The sequence below is a fragment of the Ostrea edulis genome, chromosome 3, assembly GCF_947568905.1.
Source record: "Ostrea edulis chromosome 3, xbOstEdul1.1, whole genome shotgun sequence".
In the NCBI taxonomy this organism is placed as follows: Eukaryota; Metazoa; Mollusca; class Bivalvia; order Ostreida; family Ostreidae; genus Ostrea; species Ostrea edulis.
Genome location: NC_079166.1, coordinates 77,377,644 through 77,403,973, shown reverse-complemented (window position 1 = coordinate 77,403,973; position 26,330 = coordinate 77,377,644). Strand labels below are relative to the sequence as shown.

General features: G+C 34.4%; 1 protein-coding gene across 4 annotated transcripts in view; it reads left to right on the top strand.

The window, feature by feature from the left end:
- Positions 1-21,407: 21,407 nt before the first annotated feature.
- LOC125676214 (uncharacterized) overlaps positions 21,408-26,330 on the top strand; it is a 499,894-nt gene continuing 494,971 nt past the window's right edge. For 3 of the 4 annotated variants that reach the window (XM_056159047.1, XM_056159043.1, XM_056159044.1), the window contains exon 1: positions 21,408-21,571. The gene's annotated coding sequence lies outside the window, so the exon portion shown is untranslated. The remainder of the gene's footprint in view (positions 21,572-26,330) is intronic. The other variant, XM_056159046.1, reaches the window with a different exon arrangement.

The following is a 26,330-nucleotide window of genomic DNA, read 5'->3' as shown; positions in this document are numbered from 1 at the left end:
ATTATAGCCTTAGCCACATAATTACTGAAAGGAAATCCCCAAACAATAAATCTCTTGATTTATTACGCATAGTGAAAGCATCAGTCTATGGATCATTATTAGTTAATCAAATCACATTACAATAATTTTGTCTTTATGTTAGAGAATGATTCGAGCTCTTTCGCCTGTCATAAATATACCCACAATCTGTACTCTCTATGACTGAAATCTAAATACTCCTATATGTGAAATACTTCTATCTGACGAGGTACATTTATTACAAATGATATAAACATGTAAATGAGGCATTCGGTATATACTTTACGTTCAGTTATATTTACATGTAAATGAGGCATTCAGTAGATCATACTTTATGTTCAGTGATATATACATGTAAATGATAGCGTTAAAATGAACCTACAACCTATATAGATTCCCTACTTATGCAAAAACAGGAAGAAGTGGATTTATAGATGCAGGTAAATAAGTCATAATACTTATATTTTTATAATTTAATCGCCGATTGAGAACTGAGAAGCAGTGAGCTCTACCCAGGAGCGGGTGATTGATCTAAAACCTATTTAACTGAATATTTTCGATAGTAAATAGCTGTCAAGTTGAAGAATTTAGTTTTTTATGAGTTAAAACTAACATTACACAGGGCTCGAAATTAACATATGCCCGTCAGTCTGTGACTGGTTAAAAGTCTGACGGACTGACTGACATTTGTTTTAGTCAGTCCAATGGGACTGGTTAATTTTCTAAAGCATAATTTTGGAAATTATACTTATGAAATGTTATACACACATTTGGCATGCTTCGATATGTAGATATCAGACGAATCTGATTTGTAAATATAAATCCCACATTTAAGTGTTACAATATTGTCTGAGGCATATTGAGTTAAATTTCATTTTAATAACATTACCGAAATATGTTTAATTATTTCTGGAACACTCTGTTGGACTGGTAAATTTTTCTGCGGACTGGTTGAAATTATATCCCATCAGTCCGGCTGGACTGGTGACACAAAAAGTTAGCTTCAAGCCTTGTAATACATGACACAATTATTCAGTATGTTACTTTTGGTAAAGGAGACAAACTGAATGCAAAAGGGTCGGGAATAAAACAATTAGCTGGGTAAAGTAAATATATGCAGGTATTTATTTGTACCATGTTTTGTCAATCTTCCTGATTAATAGTTGATCATATAAACTTGTAATAACACATTTTTATGGGATACTGACAGCTAAAGGGGGGGGGGAAGGACACATTTACAAAGCAATGCAGTTTCTCATTTTCATTATGTTTTAATTAATGATGATATTTTTTGATGGGACAAGGGGTGGGAGTGGTGTCAAATATGGGGATTTGGGTTGCAAATTTGATAATTTTAATTAACACATACCTCTTTTACGGGGATAATATAAATTACACTTCCCCCCCCCCCTCCTTTCCAAATTTTCTTGATCTACCCCTGTAATACTTTTAATGATATTCACTTGATGTCTATGCTTGTTACAGATGCTGTTATATACATCATTTCCTTCAGAAGTATCAATGTGTTGGTGGCTGTTAGGAAGAGAATGGGCCCATTTTAACAACTTCTAGGATGGGCGGTACAAGGGTTCATACCAGTGATCATTTTCTCATGACTCTTATGAAGTTGCAACTAAATCTAAGGGATCTACATTTAGCAGGCCAGAGGGCTCAATGCCGATTTTATCGCAATGAATACAACAAACATAACACTGGATTTAACTTTAAAAATGAATAACTAGTCATTATTTGAAAGCAACTACATTGTGCAACATTTGTCACACAGCAAAGGCTATCACTTGTGTAGCACAATTGTTCTGAATTCTATCCTGGATCCACCTCTGATGGTGACATTGTTGATCACTGATGTGTATTGGAGACGTTGAAGCCAGATAATATATGATTCTTGCTAATAAAGGATTTGATATATTTGATAAACTTTAATTAGGAGTGACATTGAACATATCACCTTTTCTTTCATCAAAATCTCATTTCAGTAAGGATGAAGCACAGCTGTTACAAGACCAGGAAGAGTAAAATTCATGTAGAGTGTGCAATTGAATAATTAAAAACATCCATATTCTAAATCATATACTTTCACAATACAGACATATATATCTGTTCGCTAAGATTTTCAACTCTGTGTGACTCTTGTACAATTGCAAATCCTTTACTAAAGGAAATAGCTGATATGAATTCCACAATATATTAATCTTACCTTTGGACTAAGATACTATAAATGTACAACTTCCTACTCACATTATTCTGCATTGTCAAGTTGTATTAAATGCATTCAAGTAAATGATAAAGTGAACATTTATTTAAGGTTGCTAGTCAAAGAAATTGTTACAATGGTGATTCATGCACATCTTTACACTGATCATTTGTAGCAAAAAACAAAATAAAATTAATGGAAGACATTTGAATTTTCACAAGTCTGTCTAGTTGGTTATTGCAGAGAGGGCACAAAGGCTCAATCATGTATGCCAAGTATAATTCCCATAATTCATCTAGAAGAATGAGAATCACTTCCATGTTCATTGGTGTTCAAATTATGAAATCACAAGTGGTGCCTGTGAGATAAAGCTGATGGAGAACTTGATGCCAATAACCATGGCTCTCTTTGAGCTGCAGTGCACCTTCCCGGTTGTACTCTGAAAATTTTACCCCCCAAAAAAATATTTATTAAAAAACACTCTGATAGAATTTGTAAAGAAAAGCTTTATAATGATATCTGCATTTATCTAGTAAAAAAACCTATATGTTTGCACAGGCATCCTTTGCTGTTGCAGGTAAAGGACATTTTTAAAATGTCTATGTTGTCTGGAGATGCATTCATTTTTGGTGAAGCTTTATATTTTGGGATCACCTGAATTTACATGTATACAAGTATTCATTACAGAATGAATAGCATTTAATATTGATAGCTTGACGAGCATATATTGCATAAAGAGCTCTGGTGAGTTACCTATATTCTGATTGCCTGGGTGGATACATTTCTCTCATTGTCATAGCTTTACGAGGTGCACACTTAGGATGCTTTATCCAGCTGTGTTGTTTGCCTTTTTATATCTAAAAGATTAACATTGTAGTCATTGTCACACAAAACATGTAGATTATGCACACTTAAATGCACATTGACTATCTGGACTTGACAGTATTTCATAATAGACATATAACATGTTCTATCAATTCAGCTGAGATTCAGATAAACCAAAATTCATAAGATATACATCTTAGAGTTCACATAGCTCCGCCCTACCATATCACCTGTATTTTATGATATATTTCCATTATACCTGTACTTGGACACTAGAAAAACACTAATTTGCGGAACATGGGTGCGAGTTAACCCCTGATAGCGATTTGGTAATGGAAAACACGACCAGGAAATACACGTGTATAATCACATGTAAGGTTAATCCTGATCTCAATTACGTATAAAACTATCGTATACTTTAACTGTACCTGGAAATGTGGTTGTATTTTATTATCAATACAGAATATTCAAACTTAGCACATAGTACCAGGGTGTGTTTCATTGCCTTAGTGTCGCCTATCGGATGGATTCAGGGGCTGTGTTGTTTACCTGGAGCATTGACCACGCTCGGCATTGCATACAAGGCACCATATTCCGGGGAGAAATACTGTGGTTTTCTACTGTTTGTCATACAGGTAACCGAAAAGTGAGTAAAATCGTCCGAAAGAAAATCTCAAGCTTACCCTGTCCTGTTAAGTTGAATACATCGGACAGTATCATTCAGATGAAAGGAAACAGTGTTTAAAAATAAACAACAACCAAAAATAAATAAAAAAATTTCTAAAAAAACCACACGTTCACTTTGATGGGAAATAATTAATTTAAAGCATTTGTTAATGTTTTCAGATATATAGAAAAACGCGTGTTTTACATAGGAGATTTTACTCTAATCACAACTACTCTGCATTGACTCCATCACGAGGAACAAATTCACAGACATACAATTAATTAGACAAATGAGATTATAATGCAAATTTCATGGTGGTGTTCTATCTAATCTCAAGTTATATATTTCCTATATGAAATCAAAACCATTCCTATTTTGGTAACACTTCATGCACCACAATTATTCAATAAATTGCCGCTATCATTTTCATAGGAATATATTATTTCAACCGCATTTCGTCTATCAGTCTATATAGGAAGAAGAAAAAAATGAAACACGTTTAAATCAATATTTTTTTTTTTTATATTGCATGAAAATTGTTCTTCTAATTGTTCGATTCTATAAGACTCAACAACATTATACTTTGGATTTCATGAGTAGCAATTGTACACACGTTCAATTCCCATATGCATTGTACAGTACATGTATATACCTGTACGTGTTACATTATCTGCCTGTTTCTTATTATATACTATTCAAATATACACCTTGCACTTTTTTTTTTAGAATTGGACCAACTCATCATATCTATATTAGTATCGATAGTTTCTTTACTGTACAACTCTTTTATACATTTTTTTCGTCACAATGTGCTCGTGAATAATTACAGTAATTTTTTGTTAGTTTTTACGGAGTGAAAGATCGACTAAATAGAAATTCTTTATTACATGCTAAATATATTTTTTGCTGCGGTATGATCAAATTCGTTTCATTCGTACTTCGTTTTACATTCAGTGAACTGTTTCAACAAGCCAATGCGGACGTTGTAAAGGTTAGACATATACAAAAATAAACAGACAGGGATATAATTCAAGTTTCCTTTACGTAAATCTTACCTTCAGATGTCGGAACAGGGTATCTTTCTTCTTTAAAGTATAATTTCATTCAAATCACAATCGCATCCCTCCACACAAAAAAATGCTTCAACGGTTTCCGTAATGCTTTGAATTATTGATGTAAATTCAACAACGGCTCGGAAATAAATTGAAGCACGATTCATTAAGACGTTTAACCATGGAAAATTAACCTGCCACGGAGTAGTACCATTAAGGACTCCCTTGAATCAATGAGTCGGGAAAACTGTTGAACAAACGTCGATTTTGTTTTTCGGCAGTGCTCTAGGAAATCCCTTGGACCATCGATTCGCCCTTCCGTTTACTTCTTTAGAACGTAAGTGCAATATTATCTAATTCTCGACGGGATAGGCTTTCAACATCTTCTTAATGTAAAGATAAATTAGAAACCAGTTATCTGAGGAGAATTATATATGTATAACCAAGCGACGTAGGTTTTATTAAATTTATTAACAACTAAAGGCAATGGCAGATCTGAAATTAACAAATCACACACCACATTACATATGCAACAAAATATACAATTACATAAATTCATATTCGTATTTCCCTTTAAAGAAGTCAACATATTCCAATGAAATGTATATGATTGACTTTATTACTTTACTTCAAAAAGTAACAAAATTTATAGTCCTTGATCAAAAAACGGCCATTTCATAGTAGAGAAATATACTGATAAAAAAAAATTAGTTCAACGTACATAATTATCAATCAGTTAATAATAAACATTTCAAATATATACCTTAAGGTGTGGCACAACGGGCAGCTACATGTATAGGTCTACTCCCTCTAAAACAAATTTCCCGCACTGATGAAAAAGCCCGCGAAACTTATTTATAGAAGAAAAAGTTATTAAACTGGTTTTAGCTAGAGTGAGTGAATTCCTACAAACAACCTGGCCAATAGAATGTTGTGAATAGATTTCATTCAATTAATATAGCACAGCTTAGTATTGAAAAATGTAGAAAATTCAATTACATATAAAGATCACCCTGCCACATACTCCCCAGCTTTAAATTTAGCGTCTCGATAAATGAAAAAGATTAATCAAATATAAACAGCCACATACTTCCTACTAATAATATTTACATGAAAACACAAAGTAACAAAAAAAGTTCATAATATCAGATATAATATGTATAGAATTGTCATCTTGAAACACATTTGGTAACGTCACGGCGGTTTAATATTTTCTGGCAGCCACCATCGGATACAACAGCTATAACGTTTCCTGAAATGTTCACTACGCGATACACAGTTGAATCCCATGAATCTTGTATTTTGTTACGGCCACGCACTTGACGGTTTCTAACATATACCTTGTCACCAATGTCCAAGTTCGGCTCGAATGCTCTACAGTCGTTGGTAGACTTCCGGTATTCCGCCATCATGGATGTACGGTCACCAGCTTTGTCGAACGCGTACTTTAGTCGGTCTTGGTGGTTTCTGATCCATTCATCAGTAGACATCGGATCGTCATCGTCGTCATGTAAGAATCCAAGTAGAAAATCAATCGGTAGTTTAGGAAGACGTCCAAACATAAGATGAAAGGGGCTGTATCCTGTTGTTGTATTTTGCGTTGCGTTGTAGGAAAATAGTAACTCTGGAAGATGTTTCGGCCAATGTCGCTTACGTTCAGGTGTAAGTGCCTTTAATAAGTTGTGCAGAGTTCTATTAAATCTTTCACATTGAGCGTTTCCTTCGGGATGATAAGGAGTGGTGCGTGAACGTGAAATCCCATACATCTTACACAATTGAGCAATGACATTTGCTTCAAAATTTCGCCCTTGATCAGAATGTAGACGATCCGGTACACCATACTTGTAAAACCACTCGTTGAGAAGTACGTTTGCAACGGTATCTGCTTTTTGGTCTTTAGTCGCAACGGTTTGAGTAAATTTCGTAAATACATCCGTCATCACGAGAACGTTTTCCTTACCATGTGCTGGCTCCAGAACGGTAAAGTCGATTGCCAGAATTTGTAACGGTTTGGAAGCGATGAGATGATTCATGGCAGTCCGAACAGCTGGTTGAGGCATTTTAGAAATAACACAACGTTCACAACGCTTACAGTAATCTTTCACCGAATTAAATATTCCCGGCCAGTAACATCGTGATCGAATAGCGGAGAATGTTTTCTCAATACCTTGGTGTCCTAGATTGTCATGACAACTGATCAACACTTTCTCATGCAACAATCTGGGTAGAACAAGCTGTTTTAAATCCCCTAATGTAGGATCTGCTACCACTCTGTAAAGTACTCCCTTGACAAACATCAATTTATCCCACTGCTGAATCAATGTAACCACGGCTCTCGGTAGTTTTCTCATTTCTTTTTTCGTTGGTTTCACTCCCTCATTGAATATATTAAGAAATGTTCCAATGTTTGAGTCAGCGGACTGTAGAGATAGGATTTCATCCAATTTTAGAGACGGGAAAGTGTCATATTCTTCATTAATAAACTCACTAGGTGTATTTCTTTTCTGCAAGTCTGAACATTCTGAAGGTACTTTTGTAGAATCAGAGAACTTTTCCAGTAGAACCTCTAAATCACTCTGCCTCAATGCGTCATTTGGATCATTCATCCGTGAAAGGGCGTCTGCATTTGCGTTATTCCGACCTGGTCTAAATTTCACATCAAAATTAAACATAGCCAATTTTGATAGCCAACGTTGTTCTGTTGCACTGAGTTTAGATGTTTGTAGGTGACACAGCGGATTGTTATCAGTAAACACAGTGAACTTTGATCCAATTAAGTAGTCCTTGAATTTTTTCTGTAATTGCCCACGTTAACGCTAAAAGTTTCAGCTTCCGTGAACTGTAGTTTTGCATGTTTCTTTCATTTGGTCTTAGCGATCTGCTGGCATAGGCAATCACATGTGGTTTTCCGTTGTTTAGTTGTGAGAGAACTGCTCCCAGACCACGCATACTGGCATCCGTCTCAAGAATGAAAGGGTTTTGAAAATTTGCGTACCCTAATATAGGAGAACACACCAGAAGTTCTTTCAGTTTACAAAATGCAGTGTCACACTTAGAATCCCATTTATTTCCAAATGGCTTCCTTGGATGAGGTGTAAATTGTTGGGATAACTTGTGCAATGGTGCTGCAATGTCACTAAATCCTTTAACAAAGCGTCTATAGTAACCCGTCAATCCAAGGAAAGATTTCAGTTTTTTCACTGTTGACGGTTTTTCAAAATTCTGTACAGCACTGATTTTTTCAGGGTCAGTTTTAATTCCTTTGGAAGATATAACATGTCCAAGATTGCGAACTTCACTCTGAAAAAATTTACAATTCGACATTTTTAATTTTAATCCATGTTCACGTATTATTCTAAACACAGTTTCTAATCGTTTAACATGTTCTGGAATGTCCTCTGAATACACAATGATATCATCCAGAAATACTAATAATATGTTAAATATTTCATCCCTAAAGCAGTGCTGCATTAACCGCTGAAACGTAGCCGGCGCGTTGCATAAACCGAATGGCATACGAAGGTATTCATATAGGCCCATGGGTGTTGTAAATGCAATTTTCTCAATATCATTCTCGTCTACAGCCACTTGATTATATCCACTGGTAAGATCCATAGTTGAAAAATATTTTGCACCACACAAAGCATCAAACGATTCCTCCAGTCTAGGTAATGGGTAAGCGTCACGTTGAGTTTTGCTGTTAAGCTTACGGTAGTCCACACACAACCGAAGCGAATTATCTTTCTTCCGTACCAAGACAATAGGTGATGCATATGGACTACTACTCTCCCTTATAATGCCATTGTTCAACAGTTTACGAATATGTGATTTCACCTCCTCGTACTGAGATGACGCAATTCGTCTATAAGGTTGCACTATTGGTTGATTGTCCATTGTTCGTATACTATGCTTGATTGTAGTCGTATAGCCTATGTCATCATCGTTCTGTGAAAATACATCACGATTTCTGTAGAACAGGGATCGAATCTCGTTCATCTGAGCTGAATTCAAATTCAGTTTATCAATCTCAGAGGAAATTTGAAAATCACTCGGCACTTTGTTAGTTAATTTAGTTTCACTGCACATCAGTTCTTCTTGAATGTAAATTTCTTCAATGTTTCCATGCCTGGTAAATTCAATGTTAGAATAATTTTCAACTATCTCACCATGTATAAGAACTGCAACTCTTGCTCTGGGTGCTAGCCACACGTCGTCACTGCCAACGTTTGCTATGCGGAAACTCAAAAATCCCCGGTTCACGTTGGTTAAAGTACGAACGACAATAATATTTGACGACAAATGCTGATTAGATGCTAAAGGTTCCACAATTGCTTCATATAATCTTGGTAGCTTTGGTCCTGTACCATTGATAACAGTCACTGATTTTCCAGGAATGCGAACTGGAGATTTAGCACAGACTTTCACATATCCTATGACATCATGTTTTACATTTCTGTTACAAGCTTTGAATTGTTCCTTTAACTTGTTGTTCACTGAAATCTCTTCTACTTTTTCTGTGTAATCAGTGCCATGTTGTGTTTCAAGTAGCTTTCTACAAAGTGAAATAGTGTTCATTCCTAAAATAGCCGGAATTTTCTCTTTGCGTTGTCGAGTTTCATAGTCAACAGAGTCCTTCACTATTAATACTCCAACTTGCTCTAATAGCTGACCCATGACCTCTATGTTGACCTCTACGTATCCAATGAATGGAATAGAAAATCCATTTGTAGCTTTCAGTGAAAACACAATGTCAGTATTCAGCTTGCTTGCTGCTTTTAAATGTTTTTGATAAAAAGATTCAGTCACTGTTGAAACTGATGAACCAGTATCTACTAAACAATTTACTTTAACACCGTTCATATTTACAAATGTAGTAGAACATTTACCAACTAATCGAGTGTTCATTCTCCAAGAGTCCGTTTGATTCCCTTCTATAACTGGACTCGGCATTACGAAGGGCTGTTGTTTTCCGGTGGAGCTTTTGTAGACTGACGTTTTGAATCTGCATTTGTTGACTCGGATTTTGATGGACAGTCAGCTATTTTGTGGCCCTGCTTCTTGCATCCAAAACATATCAGTGGTCGTTCATAATACCAGTCAGGTTCATACCTTTGCGCTGAATTCACTGCTTTTGTTAAACTGTCTATTTGTCGCGATTGTTTCTTCAACATTTCGGACAGTTCTTTGATTCTGCTTTCACTTCCGCTTTCCGATTGTTTTGTTGACATATCAAGTTTCGTTTCAATTGATTTCTCAATTTGTTTTTCACTTGAGTCTTTTACATCGGTGTTTTCGTCTTCCTCTGCCCAGAGTGTATCCTCCTCACGAAGTTCGATAAATGTTATATCCGGCTGTGTCCGCAGAATACGCTTTAGATGTTTCCGTAGAAAGGTATCCCTGACGTTTCCTGAAAACTGGTCAGGCATGGCTTTATCTTCATTCCTAAACACTGACGAATCCTTGCGCAATAACTTTTTCATGATATCCATAAGTGCGTATGAATATTGACGTAGAGTTTCACTTTCGCTCTGTTTTCTATCTAGAAATTTCGTTTGTAGTTTCATAGCATTTTCTTTATCCCCGAAAGCTTCTCTTAATACATTGATCATTTGCAACGGATTCTTTCTCACATTTCCATCCAGGAACTTGATTTCGTCTCTCGCATTTCCAGACAGGTGTTGGTAGATTAGATCCGCGCCCTCTTCTGTCGTTGTTCCGCGTGCTGCGTAATGGACATCCTCTATCCAGTCCTCGATGTCCATGTTGTAACCGTTAAATTTGGGAAGTGTTCGATCTCGTTGTACATACACTGTTTTCGCTTCAGTATTTTTCCAGCCCATTTCACTGATTTTATTCTGCAATGCGGTAACCTCTTTTTGTAATGACTTCACGGTCGGGTGAGCCGCCATTGTCGTTGTCGGGTAGGTGTGAAACTCACGGCGTCCACGATATTAATATGTAGAGAGATCTACCCATGAATTCCGCCATCCGTTGTTACCATAAGCCATTGCCTTACAAAGTTGATGCTGGGTAACCGGCGACGCCAAATATAACCAAGCGACGTAGGTTTTATTAAATTTATTAACAACTAAAGGCAATGGCAGATCTGAAATTAACAAATCACACACCACATTACATATGCAACAAAATATACAATTACATAAATTCATATTCGTATTTCCCTTTAAAGAAGTCAAAATATTCCAATGAAATGTATATGATCGACTTTATTACTTTACTTCAAAAAGTAACAAAATTTATAGTCCTTGATCAAAAAGCGGCCATTTCATAGTAGAGAAATATACTGATAAAAAAAAAATAGTTCAACGTACATAATTATCAATCAGTTAATAATAAACATTTCAAATATATACCTTAAGGTGTGGCACAACGGGCAGCTACATGTATAGGTCTACTCCCTCTAAAACAAATTTCCCGCACTGATGAAAATGCCCGCGAAACTTATTTATAGAAGAAAAAGTTATTAAACTGGTTTTAGCTAGAGTGAATGAATTCCTACAAACAACCTGGCCAATAGAATGTTGTGAATAGATTTCATTCAATTAATATAGCACAGCTTAGTATTGAAAAATGTAGAAACTTCAATTAGATATAAAGATCACCCTGCCACATATGGCTACTTTTCAAGCTTTCATGATTTTTCAACTTATAACGGATACAAATGTTTCGCTGAAAGAAAATGCTTGTCATGGAATCTAGGTGTTTCTTGCTTCTCTGAGAACTTTTTTTTTTTATATCGAAATCCTCTTCACAAAGTATAAAGTTCACCATACACTTTATTATTCTTTATATACAGTTTTACATCCTATTTTCTCTTTTGAGAACCGCCCCCTCATATATGTATAGAGACGTGAGTAGTTAAGTGTTAAAAGTTTGACCTATGCCTGGGGCTTCCACCCGTCGGGACATCAATTACCAGTATAAGGTCATCTCCGAAAGACCCGCCACTTTACTTGTCATGACCGACACTTGGGGAAGAAGCAATAAGTCTTACATTATGTACGTTTGACGCAGCCCTGGGATTAAACACCCCCACCCCACCCCCACCCCACCCCACCCCAGTTTCAAAGCTCGCTCACTGACTACTGGTTTAGTATACCAGATTATTTTTGTAAGTTTATTTCAATACAGAAATCATAGAGCACATGGATACACTGTGCTTCATTTGGAGTGAGGAGTGTATCCTATATACTCTCCTATGAATTGGTCACCTCTAAGTCGACTGTATTCTTAAAGATTATTTTGGAGGGATTTGCCATTGACCCGCTTATAAGTGGGTACAACGTCTTGCCATAGTTGGTTGACAGATTTAAATCAATGTTGAATGTTTACCTGTTTCAAATGATATTTTGAGAAATGACGTCGATATATATTTGTTTCACAACAAATCAATATGTATCAATACTTTAATGTATATATCCGCGGGTAAATAATATTTTGGGATATAACATCTATATGCAGCCTTTTCTTCCAGTGAGGATCCGGATGGTAATAGACCCTCAGTACCCCTTGCTTGTCGTAAGAGGCGACTAAATCCTTCGGATGAGACCGAAAAAACCAAGACCCCGTGCCACAGCAGGTGTGGCACGATACAGATCCCTCCCTGCTCAAAATAGAAAGTTGGGCAAACAACGGACCCCTGGGCACTCCAGAGGTGGGATCAGGTGCCTATGAGTAGTAAGCATCGCCTGTCGACGGGTCAGACTATACACTTTTTCTAAAATTATCATAAAAGCGATAGACCAATAAAAAGTGAAATTCATCTTCTATTTTTGTATTTAAACACATTCTGGAAGTTCTTTCATTTCTATTATGATTTATATTCTGTTTAACGTATAGTTTATGTAATGGCATACGACATTCAATGATTTATCGTATATTCGTGTTTGGATTTTGTTAAGATAGGTAAATACTATTAGAAATTTCTGTCAATCAAATTTTTTTTCCATTTAAATAACTTTAACAACTCATAAACTAACTAGAAAGCCCATATAAGACATACCTTTGCAGGTTTATTTTTATACTATGTGCTACAGAGCACATATACCCCCAAATGCAAAAGCCAAATTCTAACACAAGAATGCATTATCTCATGTTTTATTAAAAATATGCACCAAAGCACATCATATTAAGCTATAATATATAAAAACCAATAGCTATTCATTTACTGAGGGAATTTTTAAAGATATTCAATTGAAAACATACACAATTGCTGTTTAATCTGCTCACATCCTTCAGAAAAAAATCACAGAATATCACAATTTTGAAAAATTCTCAAAATCTAAATTGTTTACATGTCAGTTTTTCTTTAAAAATATTTAGAATTATATCTAAGGTTAACAAAAAAACATATTTTACCATAGTTGACCAGAGATATTTTGCAAAATGGTCTCTTGAATATGTAAACCCCCATTTTTAAATTTAAGTTTTACAATTATTCTTTGCACACTTTGAAAATAGTAAATTGTAACAGCAAATACAGTCTTAAAATCAAGATTAACAGAATATGACAATATATATATGTAAAACATACTGAAATTTTTTTCCTACCAGACAATTAGAACACAAGGGGGGGGGGGGTGCACCCCCTCCCCTTCCTTTTTCTCACAATTTTTTTTGGTGTGTGTGTTATTCTTTTTTTGTTTGGCTATCAATCATATAATACATAAAAATACATACATGTTATATCATACCTATAGAAAAAATAAGTATAGTGTAACATATATGTAGATTCTAGCAACTACAGCGCTCATGTACAAATAATTTTGTTTCTTGAAAGTACTTGTGAAGAAGAGTTCAAATATTCAACAACTTTGCTGATGATTTTCTGAGGATTTATGATTCTGGGTTTCTTTGAACCAAACACACTCCCTAAAATTCAGTGTGAATTCCACTGTGAGGATCACGCCTATGTATGATTTTTAACTTGTACAGGCTTAGATTGCAAGCTATGAGCCTTTTAAGCCTATGAGCCTTTCAATGTAGATATTACATTGCTTTGTACCATTGGAGCTAGTGATGACTTCACACTATAATAATTCATGGTAAATATATCTAAGATTCACATTTGAATGCTAAATTTGACTCGTACAGTTCTCGTAAACTACAAACATCAAACAAAGAAGTTATAACTGGAACTTTCTAGTCGGTGTTTAAAATTTAAAACCGGATACGTAAAAGCACGGACTTTCCTTAAATACAACTGTAACTTGAATTCTTCTTTAACATGTTTGCATAAGTTACATTTTGATGAATGTTCAAAAAATGTATTTATTTCTTGCACAAACACGACATTCAGTCTTTGTTTTAGTTGTAATAAAAGGTGCTTTTCGTTTATTTTATGGGAATCCCATATATTTTCAAATCTTAAGAATTATATCAAACGTTTCTTCTTTATTTATACATCTGACGACCAAGAGGTGAATATTTTTGAAAGCTTTCAAAATTTAGAACATTTCATGGTATATATTATTCAATTTGCAGTTATCAATTTCGACACTATTTAAACAAGTAGCTCATTACACTAAAATCTTAATTAATGGCTCATTAAAACACCTCGTTTGAAGTATAATTTCACCATTGAAAGAGTGATACTAGATCTCAAATATTTCATATGAATTTTTGTGTGTGATTTATCCCGGAATGATAAAAAAGGTACTTTGTTTGTAAACAAAATACTCTAGAGTCAATATTTCACTGTGATTTGATGCATAATATGAATATTTAAGAAAACATGCCTAAATGACTTAAGGAATGAATTTATTATTTTTTCGTTGGATGGAGGTATACCACGTAGCGCATGATGCAAAAGTTTTCCGTCTTTTTTTCCCCGTGGTATACCTCCATCCAAAGAAAAAAATAATGAATTTATTCCTTATCATTTAATATTTTAAAACATTGAGTTTATATGATAAAACATTATATGATTTGAGTTGAATTAACGAGTTATTCCTAGACTATATTCTATGTCATTTCGAGGTGGGCGTAGTGATTTTTGAATATACAACTTAAAAAAAAAAACCTAAATGGATATTTCCACGAATTGTTGTTTACTGTTGAGCAAACGGGTTTCTTATGGACTGAAGAAAGCAGTTTTAAAAGGATGAGTTAGAGTAAGTCCTGTTCAGAGAAAATTGCTGGACATTTATCGAGTGGAACTGGAATTAAGTGCAAAGTTTGATGTCGGTACTAACGGAAAGCGTGGGACACCTGATAATCATGATGTGGGATGCCAGGTATAGGGTTCTCTTGAGGGTTGTCACGGCTTCCAGGTGGACAAGTGAGTATTACAGAGGGTTTTTCGAGTTTTATCAGTGAATTACTAAGGCTGGGACAGCTGTTGTAACGTCGTAAAGAAGCCTCGTTTCGTTGCCCACTCATAAACATATTATACCGGATTTCGAAACCATAGTCGTTAGGGGCTACGATGTTGAAGTATCTCTGAGGCAGTGTGCGGTGTATCTGGTACTTGGGTTCGTGGCATGAAGGAAGTTGTCGCAAGGTGCAACCTGGACTAATGTCATCCGCGGTTGAATACATTTAATTCTCAACCCGGAATTGCAAAAGCAGACGTGTGTTGTTATATTGGAGGGTGTCCTCAATCAGCCATGTTTATTTCATTTTGCACAATTAATTAAAATTTATATGTGATATTTGTTTGTTTTTGTTTAATAGATTTATATAGATCGATAAAAATGTTAAGTTTTTTTTCCAAGATTCCCCTAATCTATATATAAATACGAAGCATCCAGAGGAATCCTCAACATTCCAATAGAAAGTACCCCCCCCCCCCTCCTCCTCTGTATATACCTATCATTGTCAATTGTTTGTAAGAAGAGCAAACAAATTGAAAACACGATTACTTTTCATTGTGTGCTGCATGCTGTGGACCGCAAACCATGTTACATTCATGCTTGATATGGAATGACAACCTTTATCTCACACCTGTTTTGATCATCAGTAAACAGTCCTTGTAAAATTCCAGGCGGTGTTTTGAAGACTTGAATCCTGGGCATTGTCTTTCGTAAACACAGACATATGATTTTTTACCTTTTGTCTTTTCCTTCCCGTATGATCATTAATGTTATTCATCTTTGAAACTAAAAACGAAATCAAATTTGATTGTGTTGACGATACCGTTGCATGCTCTATATCCCTGACCTACTTGCATATCTATATCGTGTATAGTATCGGTGGAGGTGTAATAAGTTACGCAATATCGCCCCTCTGAGACCCCGATCTCTGGACATAAATGCAATCGTAAATAAGTTCTTTCTCGTTCCCCAATCCACGTGGATCGTACTGTGTAGTTAATTGTGTCACTGTGTTGTACGCAATTTTGCTGTGGCGAAATTTTTACTTTGTCGGAACTGCAGTCAAAAAATAGATGGAAAATCCCTCAGGTACATAGCTTAATGACGTGGCCTTGGCTTCTAATTAAAAATTGCACCATGCAAAGGTTTAATTTGATTTTCTTGACCTATAACCGCTATGCTATGCGACGGTTGCAATGCTAGCCGAACACGGTTTTATGTACAGAATCTTATGGAATTTTTCAATCAACTTATTATTTCAGACGCAGATTCAAACGGGAATTTTAACTGAAGAATGGCCTGCTTTTTGGTCCCACTTTCCCCCAGAATGAAGGCAAAAATGTCACATTTTTATACATGTTTTATCCATTGTTCAACGAACTGTATTTCAAGATTGCCCCTGCAGATATGAATGTATACCCCGTACAATATCGTTTGCAAAATTACGACTAAATTAAACACGACTTCTTTACAACAACGATGTATACATTTGCCTGTAGGTGGCGATAAACCGGAAACGTGATGACGAAAGCAAAAACCAACTGGTGCCAATAAAGCAGCTACATGTACAGTAGTCATAGAGAACAATGGAATCAGAAAACTACATTTCCTTGATATCAATCGGTTTACAAATTAAACGAATAAAGGAAACTAATTCCTTGATGAACAGTGCATACAACATGATTATTTTAGTAATTTCTATCAGTTTTGATCGGGATCGATACTTTTTTCTCTCGTTTAAATATAGTGATTATATCTGAAATTTGGTCATTTCGTTTCAATTTCTTTTTATAGTTGCGGATTTAAAATTTTCAAATTTAAGGTAAATTGTGGTCTTTTGCCCAGTGCTTAGAAAAATGTAAAAGAAGCAATAACTTCTTCCACTCTCGGAGAAATAAATGTCAAAATCTTTTGATATATTGAATTACTTTTTGGGAGAATTTACAATTTTTTCTAGCCCTTGCAGATTTCTGTACTATCAATTAATTAAATCAATTAATTTTTACAAGTTTTACGATGATATAAGCTAATAATAAAGTTAAACTATCATAATGCTTAGTGTAACTTTGTATGAATTTGAAAGTTCAAGATTCTTGTAATTCCACCGTTAAGTACACACTATGATGGTACATTTTGTCGTTTGGAACATAACATCCTCGGCGACGATATGCACGTACCCTTTCGGTACATATTGCCCGTTGGTACCTCTACATATTGTCGCCGACGACAATATGCGCCGAGACCAGGAGAATTTGTTTGCATCACGGTACATACTGTCGTCGGAGACAATAGACCATTGGAATATATTGTCGCGTGCCGCGATAGATGGGAAGGGGAGGGGGGTAAGATAACTATAGGTATCTCTGAAGAGAATAGTTAGCTGTGGTTAGATGCTGAATTGTTTAATGCGAATGAATACTTGGAATTCTTGTACGATTCCAATACCATTTTCAATGGAGGCCTTGATCGCTTTTTTTTGTTAATCTCATTAAATGATTATATGTTTGACTTGTTTAATTTTATATATTGATAAATTTCAATTTAAAATATCTTTCATATGAAAATATCATTATTTTAACAAACCACTATCTAGTGCTTTAAGTGTATGCATCTTTCTTAGTAACATGCATGTACAGGACTGGTGCTCTTGCTCTCTCTCTCTCTCTCTCTCTCTCTCTCTCTCTCTCTCGTACTCAATCTCTTAAGTAATCAGTACGAAATGATTTGATCATTAAAGATAGATGATGGCAATGATCAATAAAAAATAAAAATATTGCATACATTTGAGTATATATTCTAGATTTGTAAAAATAAAATAGATAAATAAAAATCCAAACTTAGTTCAAGAAGTCTCATTCATACATGTAGATCAGTACCTGATGCTACATGTACATGTACATCTAATGATGGTGAGGGTTTGTGTCGGTACATATTGTAGAAGGAGTCATGTAACAACTCTATCTACATATATACAGGTTTCACACCTCCAGTTTACAATCATTTGAATTGGAGAGATCAAGCCTCCGTAATAATACAAGAATAAACACATGTTGATCTGACAAATTTTGAAAACACAAAAATAGACGTAAAATATTCCGGTTCTAATGATATTAGTCTTTGATTATTGTATAACCCGATGAAAGAAATAAAACCAACAAGAAATGTGCGTAAACTTATGCATTTCATGTGTTTAAAAGTGTGATTATGACTGGAACTAAACTGACGCGGACCGGAACGTAAATGATAACCCGGAGCGAAAATTATACGTATTTAGCATTCCTAAATCATGCGACACCGAACAACAATATATATACCGTCACACACACTTTGAATAAGATCATTTAAATTTGCTGACCAATCTAGGGAAATAGTATCAAACGTTTCAAAGATTATCCATAAGTTGTGCAACTCGGCTTTATATCAATATTTTCTCGTAATTACGAGAAAATGTTATCGTAATTTCGAGATATTTATCTCGTAATTACGAGATCTTTTCTCGTAATTTCGAGATATTTAACTCGTAATTACGAGATATTTTCTAGCTCGTAATAACGAGATCTTTTCTCGTAATTACGAGATAATGAAATGTGAATTATTTTTTTTACATGATACAACAGGCTTTCGTACTCTTTCGATTGTGAAATTTTTAACTGTTAAACATAATTTTGGTACTAATATTTAAGTGTAGCATTTCATTTTACTTAACAACTTAAGCTTCTATTTCATTCTAAAACACTGTTTATCAAATTTACTATTTAAATTCAAAGTGACACCAAGCCAAATAAAATTGTCTACAATATCAATGATTTCAGTATTACATTTCCAACAATAATTCTGTTATAATCAACCACTATTTCTGAACACAACAATTTTAGTTTTATCTACGTTCACTGTTACATTCCATTTAATGGTATATTGATACCAATAGTTAAGCCTATCTTGTAAGCCCTGTTCCGCCTCAGAAAATAAATCAGTGTCATCAGCATACATGAACATCAGCATACATGAACATCAGCACACATGAACATCAGCATACATGAACATCAATAAAGCAGTTTCTACAGATGTAGGCCGGTTTGAAGACGTGAGTTATCTCTCTTTGTATTCTAACATTTATGTGACTATGCCAACTTCCAGGTACCGCTATGAGGCTACACAATATTTTATAGTGTTGAGTGTGGATACTGCAATCGAAAACAGTTGTATCATTATCTGGATGCATGTGTCAAACGAAAAAAAAAATGGACGAATAACTTTTTCATCAATGCGCGTTTTCAGTCCAATTTTTCGTTTGATACATGCACCAAGAAAAGAAGTATAAGTTTCATTTCTTAATTCAAATATATATATATTTAAAAATTATCATATGTACTACATGTACATTAACTTAATTTTTTATGTTTTGAGTTGTATTTATTAGAGTGCTTGTTTAAACCGGTATATCGCAATGTGCATCGTACAGCTAAGCAGTATATATAAAGTCTTAATTATATTATGCTTTACATTTTACCACTCTACCTGTTATACAAGAACGACTTGCATGTACGCGTATACTAAACATTCCATGTATTTTCATAACATCGCACGTGCTTTAAAAAATGTCTTTTCATGAATAATTTCCTATATACACGAGTCCAAATATTCAAAATGAATTTTCTTCAAGGCAAATTCCCGTCCGAAGTGTCGATCCCAAGCCCGAGAAAAGAAGATGAGGGATTCTTTATTATTAAATTTTTTTGTGAGCACTTATGTCTTATATATTTAGTACATCAGAACACAATTAGGATTTGAAGGAAACATACATGTATGTTGACGGCTAACAATTCTGCATCTAATTTCCGTATTTAGTTGAAAATAACTTTTGAATAAAAGATAACATTTATTCTGATTTTTTAATTTCATTTTTTTTTTCAGCACCAGTGTATCTCTGATCGATTGCGCTTTTTAAAAATATAATTCAAAGTTTTAAATGTGTTTTGGAATTAACAGTATCACGATGAATAAATAAATAGCATGCATCAAAAGTATTAGGCATATATATATATATATATATATATATATACATGCAACATTTCTATTCAGTGAAAACCATGTACATGTATAATTTCCATTTCATAAAAAAATAAACATGATTATAACACAATTTACATTGACCGAATAAATAATGTCACGTGAATTGTGAACGGGGAAAGCACGAGATTTAGTCATATTCCTTCACTGAATGTTGTCCTTTGTGTCTAGACCCGCCCACATTGTTCATCATCATTCATTCATTGTTTCTTTTGGGGTTTGAAAATCAATTGATATTTTGACATTCCTCACGACAAATTACAAAGGGAATTATTAACAGTATTCAGAAACTATCGCCGGTGGCGGCAATTTGTAAATTTCTAACTTCTGTACAGTAGAATTGCTTTTATTGACAAGATGGAATGGGGGGGGGGGGGGGGGGGCGAATTTGATAACTGTCTCCCCTCATCGTTTGTTTTACCGCTTGTAAACGAATCCCTATCATTCTTACTTTGATTATTTGAAATAACGCATATTTTCCCGATTGTCGGCAGGGGCGAATCCAGGAATTGTTACTACGGGGGGGGGGGGGGGGGCACTTTATGAGGCAGTGGGTCCAGGGTGAAGCCCTGGTTGGGGCCCAGATGGCGAACCCCCCCCCCCCCCCCCCCCCGGCTTTTACAGATTTTATAGGACTTGAAATATTTCTCCTATTTAGTCATTTGTACTATTTTCTATCATTTTTTATGAGGTGAAATTAATAAAATTACGCAAATTTTAAGGTTTTTTGGAAAAAATTAAGTTCTCCCAATAATGTAATTCAAGAAATTAAAAGATTTTGTCATTCATTTCTACGGGAGTGGAAAAAAATATTGCTTCTTTTATCATTGAGTACATTTTTCGAATTATGATACCACGATTTACCTTAAATTTAAAAAAAAAATAGGGGGGGGGGGGGAGCGCCAGCTGCGCCCCCTTAAATCCGCCACTAGTCGGTGTTGTCTTGTTCTAATTCTCAAACTCCGTCCCGTTTCCATTCCGTCTTTTAGAACCTTCGTGTCATATAAAAAGCCGGCTATGTACAAAACACCTTTGGTTTACTACCCGCAAACTTTCGATCATTTGCACAGTTTTTATTATAGATAGGAAAATAATCGCTGTACAAACTTGCATTTATTTAGCTGGGGAGACTACACGTGATGTGACAATGCCTGTGTAAATGTGCTCTGTAGCGAATGTGAGCCTGCATGAGGTCACCCCCATGTCTTTTATTTTGAAGTTTAAAACTACATCGATTGCTGTCCCGATTTAACCAAGAAGATATTTAAAAACCCAAGGTGAAGGTTAAGCCGCAGATAGCGTCATATTAAGTCGAGAAGTGGCTAGCGTCTCTCTGATAATGGAGATCCAAAATACCCTAATCTACTTCATTCTCAAAGTGCATCTACAGGTAGGGACCACATAAATTGTAAATGTTCTTGAAATATTTCGACAATTCATTGTTGTAACCATATACAATGCCATACATGTTATATATTGATAGAATAATAAAAGTACTTTCGTTTTGCTAGTCCATTCAGTTGTAAAAGTTTTGTGATACAGGTGTTTTATAAGGAGGGCGGGGTCTCCTCCCCCGTGATGCTCGGATGTTAACACTGCAATATGATTAGCATATCCACTCTTGTAATCAGGGCTTCATTGGACTGGTCACATAGAAAGAAAATTCACCATTTCTGTAAATACAAGGACGGGATATAGATTTTGTGCTAGAACACGGATAATATAGCTCATAGTCAGTACCCCTCAGTAGTTGGGTAAATTATTAAGAATTTCTTTGAAATTAGAAATACTATTGTTTTATCACAATTTCTATTCCTTCTTGACCGTAAAATAATCATAGATTTATTACATTGTATACTTTGTTTATAAGCTGTATTTTCTTTGTAGTAGTTACCCCATATAATATTGTTGGTTATGTACAGATTACCCACACTTTTAACAAAAGAAAACACGCCAAACTACATGGTACAATGACTAATAAACAACAACAGTGTAGGCAGTATCAATTAGTACCTATCATAAGGGTTATCAAATATACGTTCATGATCAAAAACATAGAGTTCCATGTAAAACTTATACGGTACCAATTTTGATGCTCCAGATGCGTATTTCGACAAATAATATCTCTTCAGTGATGCTCAACCGAAATGTTTGAAATCCGAAATAACTATGAAGTTTTAGATCTAAATATAGCCAAAAACAGCGTGCCAAACAAGTGGAGCCAAATTCGTCCAAGGATAAGAGCTATGCATGAGGGAGATAATCCTTAATTTTGAAATGAATTTCTAAATTTTATAACAGCAATTAAATATACATCCGTATTTTCAAGCTAGTAACGAAGTACTTAGCTACTGGGCTGTAGAGACCCTCGGGGACTAACAGTCCACCAGCAGAGGCCTCGACCCAGGGGTCGTAATGTAAAACATACGGTACCAATTTTGATGCACCAGATGCGCATTTCGACAAATAATGTCTCTTCAGTGATGCTCAACCGAAATGTTAATCAAACTGTCAATAATCACCGTAAATACACGTTAGGTTAATGTAGTTCTTAGAATCCATCAGGGAAATTGCTTATATACCTCTAGAAATGATAATTCTGAAAGACAAAGACTGAAGTAGGATTCAAACTAAACTGGTGTCCGGCCCTTCCCATGATACTCCGCAGATGAGGGCCAAGGCACCAGGCTAGGTTTCGAACACAAGTCAGAAGCTGAATTCATTTAACCACTGAACTTATGGAAAAAATAAACAATGAGTGTTTTATATCACAGAACTATATACTAGCATTATATGATATATTTATGCTATTTGTGAAGGATATTATAATTTGTAGCAAAATATCTAATGTGATTAAATTATAGCTAGATTTAAACCGGGGTGGATATTAAGTAGGTCAATATCATAGTGCCTTTCCCATTCCGTAAAGGTAGTTGGCTTCAGCCCTCTGGGGCCTCGGCTCCGTTACTTTTAAGGAATACAGATATACTTGAACATTACATTATACTGTCTGTATCACATCACATTAGATCTAACTGAACTACATGCTTGTACATGTATATACAAATTAAAAATATACATGCATATAGAAATTAGCAACATGCATGTATATACATATTAAAAATATACATGCATATAGAAATTAGCAACATGCATGTATATACAAATTAAAAATATACATGCATATAGAAATTAGCAACATGCATGTATATACAAATTAAAATCATGCATGTATATAGAAATTACCAACATGCATGTACATGTATTTACAAATTAAAATCATGCATTTATATTCAAATTAACATCATGCATGTCTAGAAAAAATTAACGATATAAATATATAGAAAAATCAACAACATACTGAATATAGCAATTAATAACATTGATGTATATAAAAATTAACAACAACCATGTATAGAGAAATTAACAACATGTATCTATGTAGAAATTAGCAACATGCATTTATAATTATATATATAGAAATTAACAACATACATGTATATAGAAATTACCAACATGCATGTACACGTATATACAAATTAACATCATGCATGTATATACAAATTAACAACATAAAATGTATATACAAATTAACAACATAAAATGTATAGAGAAATTAAGAACATAAATGTATAGAGAAATTAAACAACATGCATCATAATAGAAATTGATAACATTCGTGTCTGTAAAAATTAATATAGATATTTACAACATGCATGGATGGGGGAATTCAGTATTTGAATTACAGTCATGTAATAGGAATTGCATATGATATGATAAATGTAAAATGGTTAATTACATCTTTGTTATCCAGGTCTTCAAATCGCTTACTATCTGACTAACAAAGATACAATCCTCCTTAATATGCGCTATAATATAGCTCTTATACTAACAAATTTAAAGGTGTCAGGAAGCTAGGGTCCTTATTCAATTAAGGACATAATGCTGAAATTGTTTAAATACAATCGTGGCTTGATTTAGCCAAGTTCGTCAATCAATAGAAGAATTATCACTATTCTGAAATACATCGGTAATGTTTAATGGGTGATTCCGAAATGTGTCACCATGCCTGGCACGTACAAAATTTAATATACTTCCATCTATAGATACATATACAGTAAAACTCGAAGATAGCGAACACGGATATAGCAAAATTACGGCTATAGCCAAGTGAAAACGATTTCCCCGGCAAATTCTATATATATTCTATATAAAATTCTGCGTTTATAACGAACGCAAATATATCGAAGTATATTCCTATTCCCCTTGAATTAAAAATGAACGTAAAAATCACCTTTTATAACGAATTTATTTTTTTCATTTTAATCTCTTCGTAATTTTAACAATCGCTTTCCATTGACATAAAGGATCCACACTTATTACAAAATTTATGTTGTATTTTTTTCAAAAAAGGTTGTTAACGCAAAACAATACTTACACATACGTTTAGGAAATATATTGTCGGTATTGTTTACTATTCTCGTTAATTAAATTTGAAGTTTGATTGCATTTATTTTATCGTACACTCCTTTATTTGTGTAAAGCAACAAGTAAATGTCAATTGCAATAAACTGTACATGTATGTATTGCGCAAAATTTTGTTGACATTTCTCTCTCGACATGTTCTTGCATGACTTGATAATCCATCAAAATAAATTAACGTGTATATTTCTTGTATAAAAATATTTCTTCTCGAATATATATATAGGCTTCATTTCCTTTAAAGACAATGCAAACGCAAGTATATCGATTGCTGCTTTCTTAGAGAACTGATATACATGTAGAACAAATCAGTTTTATAACGAATTCGTTATATTTGAATTATGAATTCGCTATAAACGTATAGCAAATTACGCTTATAGCGAATTTTTATAGAGGGTCCCCAGAAATTCGCTATATCAGAGTTTTACTGTATACATATATGTACGTGCAAAATGTACGTCCCTGTATACATCCATCCATTCATTCATCCATGTATATGTAACGGGTCAAAGAAGTAAATGAACACCCAACTCCCAAGTCCTGTTTCTCGAGTCCGAGTCTTGTATTTAAAATGATTTAATTAATGTACTGTACATAACATGAACTCTGAAATATACAATAAGTGATGGCAATATTTCATACAAGGATTTGTTTAGGGTCTGTAGGGGGCCGAAATAAGGCCCCATTCCCAATGTTAAAAAGCAGATATTTCCCCCATTTTTGCTTTGAAATTCCCAAACAATGAAAACAAATCGAAGTAGGTTAGCCTTATTGTATATTCTTGACAGGCCCACAGATTACAATTTTTGCTTCAAAATTGTTAAATAAACCAAACTGACAAAATTGAAAGTCAAACCCTGATGCACCCTGGTATGGTTTTCTCCCTACCTTTTTGTATGGAACAATGTCCCCAATTTCTAGCAAATGTTGCTATTTTTCCCAATAGAAGGGCCCAGGCCCTTGAAATGAAGAACTTGAAAAAACCCTGTCATAATAAATCAATGACAGTCATATAGACAATCAATAGTGTAAAATATGCAATATATACACATATAGAAATGAATATTACTTCTGTAAGAGTTATCTCCCTTACATGAATGAATTGGTATCTATTATAACATTTGATAGCGTATAATGTACTCAATAATATGTAATGATAAGTAGAAATATGATAAACATACTTTATAACACACAACACAATGTACCTGATTATGGATCAGGGTTCAGTCTGACTAAAATGGTCGGTGTTATACTCGTACAGATGTAGTATGGGTAAATGCCTGTTAATTAATAAAACATTTATATACCACAGGTATACTATATAATTTATTGTACAAAATAAACTATATACAACTTTGATTTATAATATACTCTCTCACTTATCACTTTTACTATTGGTAGAGTTTCAATTGAAATGCAGACAATTATAAAAATTACTTTAATGAAGTATGAATGTTAAAATTAATAGGTAAATGAATGGTAAAAAGAAACTTATAGTAGTATGTCGTGCATCTCAAGTCTTTGAATATCTGGAAAATACCAATTGTCTATAAGAAATGATTGAGTCAATCACGCTGGTAGTGCAATTTGGTAACTATACCAACACTGTTTTATCATACGGTTCAGAAATATGGGGTTTTCACAAAGTTCAAGATGTTGAAAAAGTG